The sequence below is a fragment of the Sardina pilchardus genome, chromosome 8 (genome assembly GCF_963854185.1).
Source record: "Sardina pilchardus chromosome 8, fSarPil1.1, whole genome shotgun sequence".
Lineage (NCBI taxonomy): Eukaryota > Metazoa > Chordata > Actinopteri > Clupeiformes > Clupeidae > Sardina > Sardina pilchardus.
Window position 1 is genome coordinate 29285454 of NC_085001.1, and position 5000 is coordinate 29290453.

The window sequence follows — 5000 nt, forward strand, 5'->3', positions numbered from 1 at the left end:
TGACCCGACCCCCTCCGCCTCTCCCCAGCAGAACCCGTGGAACCCACTGAGAGGAGCTTCAGAAACCCAGCAGAGCTCAGCGCCGTCTCGTGAAAAACGCAGAAGCTTTCCAACACACACACACACACACACACACACACACACACACACACACACACACACACACACACACTCCTCTGCTTGTTGCTCTGTACCCTCTGGTGTACAGACTACTGCGGTGTGTGTTGATACACACACGGCGTGTGTTTAAAAATACCGCTCAGCCAGCCTCTTTCAGTCACTCAGCACTCCTACCGCGTACACACACACACACACACACACACACACACACACACATCCAAACATATTTATTGTTTCATGACCATGATGTTTTTATTTGGGCACTGGAATTCTCGGGCGGCCTATTTCCATGTGTTCCCTTCTGCCTGCCACTTTTGAATACAAAAGAACGTTCTTCAGAGCCGACACTCGCCCCATAACTTCACGTGTGTGTGTGTGTGTGTGTGTGTGTGTGTGTCTGTGTGTGTGTGTACAAAAGAACGTTCTTCAGAGCTGACACTCGCCCCATAACTTCACGCACCAAATATTTTGGAGAGAGTGTTTTCCCCCTCTCACTTTTTTATACTCTTTTTGTATACTCTCTCTCTCTCTTGCTTGCTCGCTCTCTGTCACTCTTTCTTTTTCTATTCTACCTTTTCTCCCCCCTCTCTGTCTCTCTCCCTCCTTCACTCTCCCTCCCCCTCCTTCTCTTTCTCTCTCTCTCTCTCTCTCTCTCTCTCTCTCTCTCTCCCTCCCCCTCTCGTGCTTTCCCTTGATCGCTCCCTGCTAGTGTGTCTGCAGCAGTCCCATTTGTACAGGAACACTTTTCAATATTTCATCATCCACCCTGGAAACGCTGGCCAAAGTTGTTTTTCTTTTTCTGTATGTAAAGCAGGCGCGCTGCTTTAAGAGGCTTTGCGACTGGGTGCTCTGAGTGGGTGTGTGTACTTTTCAAAAGGTTAAGAAAAAGGATGATCAAATAAACGAGTAGATTTCTTTTGTAAATGACTGTTATTGTATTCATTTCCTGTTTCAATGATCACTGGTGACTTCATGTTAATGTCTCTTGTGTCCTGTAAATACACTTTGTTATGGTGGAGTAATTACGTTTTTCCCCCATTGATAAACAGTGCGTATGATTCATTCTTTCAATTACAAATGCACTCATATAATCATTGTTATATGGGAGGTCAATGTACATTTAAAAACGTTAAAAGCACAGTGCCTCAAAATTCTTATCACTTTCATTCTTTTATTCATTTTAAAAGGAGAAAGAAGGACTTTAGAAACTGACCTCTGGGGATATTATTAAAAAGGTGAGAGAAAAATTTAATTAATTAATATTATTAATAATATATTAAGGTGAGAGAAAGGTGTCTTACAAACAAGGCCTATGTCTTGCAAAGCACCCGGCAGGGTTAAACACAGGTGTGTGTAACAAAGCACCTGGCAGGGTTAAACACAGGTGTGTGTAACAAAGCACCTGGCAGGGTTAAACACAGGTGTGTGTTACAAAGCACCTGGCAGGGTTAAACACAGGTGTGTGTTACAAAGCACCTGGCAGGGTTAAACACAGGTGTGTGTAACAAAGCACCCGGCAGGGTTAAACACAGGTGTGTGTTGTGAACTTGTCCTGTGTGAGGCCGCGCCTCTCCTCTCTGGGCGTTGGCACGTGGTGTGTGTGTGAGTGGAACAGTGCGAGAGCAGAAAAGTGCCTTTTGCGCTGTTTTCCAGCTCACTGCTGTGAGCGCGCGAGAACTTTTTGAATGTCAGCCATTTTCGTATCTGGGGTGAAGTTTTCACCAGTGAACTAAAAAGCGCTTGCGAAAGTGTCAGCACCAGCGGTAGCACACGCTGAAGTGTGTGTGTGTGTGTGTGTGTGTGTGTGTGTGTGTGTGTGTGTGTGTGTGTGTGTGTGTGTGTGTGTGTGTGTGTGTGTGTGTGTGTGTGTGTGTGTGTGTGTGTGTGTGTGTGTGTGTGTGTGTGTGTGTGTGTGTGTGTGTGTACGTGTGTGTGTGTACGTGTGTGTGTACGTGTGTGTGTGTGTGTGTGTATGTGTGTGTGTGTGTGTGTACGTGTGTGTTTGCGTGTGTGTGTATGTGTGCATGCCCACCCAAAACTACAAAGTGTACGTACAGTACAGTGGATGAATTATGCATGGCCATCCTGAGCACACACTCCCTCCCAAGGAAGCCTTTTCAAGAGAGGAACTCAAAAATTAATCAAGTATACACGCGGACCTTGTTGACCTAGAAATTACGGCAGGAGCGTTCCTCCCCCCCCCACACACACACACACACACACACACACACACACTGCCCCAGCCTGCCGCATGCATCATTTAGAGCGGGGTGACAAACTAATACTGGAGGTCGGAGACAAACCGCCCGCTAAGGCGACGGAAATAGCCACGTGCGCCAGCGCGGTGCCCCTGAGTGGCGCTGCGGAGCCCTGGCATGGGGAGGGGCGCCCGAGCACGCCACGCCACGCTAAGCTGGCATGGGGAGGGGAGCACGCCATTACACGTTAAGCTGGGCTCCATCTTGGCCCTGAATAATGCATGTGTTTTTTTATGTGTGTGTGTGTTATGAGGCAGGGCCCAGGTCTCAGGAGTGTGTGTGTGTGAGTGTGTGTGTGTGTGTGGGAAATGGGTGGGGCAGTGAGGTGGAGCGTGAGGAAGCCCTAAACTCAGGTGGATTGCTCTGTTCTGCCACCAAACACACACACACACACACACACACACACACACACACTCAACACAACACCCACCCACCCACCCCCACACACACAACACCCACCCCCCCACACACACACACGCACACACAACACACACACACACACACACACACACACACCCATGTGACCCAGGTGAGTGAGCGGGAGTGCTGGGAGCGCGCTGTCCCTCCGTCACCTGGCCTGGTTCTCGGTGTCCAGCGGAGCAGGTGTGCTGGGGCCCCTTGGGGCGGCCGTCGCGGGTCACTTCCTCCCTCCCTGTGTGTCACGGGGTGTGTGACCTCAGCGCAGCTCTCTGCCACCCTCCAACACACACACACACACACACACACACACACACACACACACACACACACACAATCTCTCAAGGGAAAAAGGACACAGTGCCAACCTCCAGCACACCTGTCCTGCTGGTGCCCCCCATTCCACCCCACACACACACACACACACACACACACACACACACACGCTGATCGTGTGATTGATGAATGGAGAACCAGAAGGGGTAGAGACAAATGGCAGCAAGGCCAGACGTTAAGGAGAGCAGTGATTCATGTACCCTGCATCCCTCTCTCTCTCACACACACACACACAAACACTCTCTCTCTCTCACACACACACACACACACACTCTCTCTCTCTCTCTCACTTTCTGTTCAGCCATCCACTAAATCACCCCTCCATGTCAATAACACACTCATGCTGTACAAGAGCTAAATAGCTCCACTCCTCTTTCCCTGTATACATTAGCACACCAAACACACCCATAAAATGCTGCTTCAACAGGGCCGAGCACATTCTACACAATGCCTTTTGTATTAAAGTCACATCCATATCAGATCATGATTTTTGTAATGTAATCCTTTATAATAACCACCACCAACATTTCTATTCAAAAACATTTACAATAATGAGATTTCATGAGCGGAATGAAATGATATTTAAGCACCATGTCCAAGAGTGTTACACAGGGAGAACTCTGGACATAGAGACACAGCGCTGGACGAAGAATAACAGACCACTGCACATTTGTCTGATGTCATCCTACGGTTGCTGAGTAACATACTGTTACATTGATAGTCATTTTGAAATTTGCAGTGGCCTTTTCGTTTTTAATATGATCGTCGGCAGTGGCCTCTTCATTTTTTCCAGAGCTGTGACCCTATCTATGTCCCAGTCTGTTCTGACACGTCTATAGAGAAAACACTGTCCGTTCTGACACGTATACAGAACCTGGTCTGTTCTGACACACGTAGAGAACCCTGTCCTTTCTGACACATATAGAGAACCCTGTCTGTTTTGATACATGCAGGGAACCCTGTTCCATCTGACATGTGTAGAGAACCCTGTCTGTTCTCACACAGGTAGAGAACCCTGTCTGTTCTGACACACGTAGAGAACCTTGTCTGTCCTGACATATACATAGAGAACCCTGTCCTTTCTGTGTGTGTGTCCATCCTACTTTCCCTCCTGTTTGTAGAACTCAAAGGAAGTGCAGAACTTTGCTGTTAGTGCTCCTCTGATTAACATTCCAAGTCAATGTGTTCCCCAGTTGCAGTACCCACCCTACTTGTTAAAATTCCTCTGCAACGCCGAGCGTTTTGATTTGGTGGAGCTGCGCCCTGCGCTGCAGTAAAACTGGAGCTGGGGGTAGTGGGATTGACATGCTCCTCTGAAGACCTTCATCCCGCTCTGCTGGAGGGGTGAGGAAGATGAGGGCTGTTAGCGCTGCTGTGTGCTGTGTGCTGTGTGCTGGCTCTGTTCAGGAGTTCTTCTCCTGGGGGTGGGGGCAGGAGGGGTCATCACCCAACACACACACACACACACACACAACAGCTTGTGCTGGGTCACCATGCTGGGAGGGCAGTAGGGAGCTCTGGGGCCGGGGTGCAGGGTAGTGGGGTGGAGGTGGAGTTGTAGTGGGGTGCAGCAGGTGTAGTGGGGTGGAGATGGAGGTGTAGTGGGGTGCAGGTGTAGTGGGGTGGAGATGGAGGTGTAGTGGGGTGCAGGTGGAGGTGTAGTGGGGTGCAGGTGTAGTGGGGTGGAGATGGAGGTGTAGTGGGGTGCAGGTGGAGGTGTAGTGGGGTGGAGGTGTAGTGGGATGGAGGTGTAGTGGGGTGCAGGTGGAGGTGTAGTGGGGTGGAGGTGTAGTGGGGTGCAGGTGGAGGTGTAGTGGGGTGGAGGTGTAGTGGGATGGAGGTGTAGTGGGGTGCAGGTGGAGGTGTAGT

General features: G+C 49.8%; 1 protein-coding gene across 1 annotated transcript in view; it reads left to right on the forward strand.

Moving 5' to 3' along the window:
• The window catches only part of med27 (mediator complex subunit 27), an 87112-nt gene extending 85961 nt beyond the window's left edge, over window positions 1–1151 (forward strand). Inside the window, exon 8 of the mRNA XM_062543529.1 lies at window positions 1–1151. This exon is cut by the window's left edge and continues 162 nt beyond it. The gene's annotated coding sequence lies outside the window, so the exon portion shown is untranslated.
• Window positions 1152–5000: the final 3849 nt, after the last annotated feature.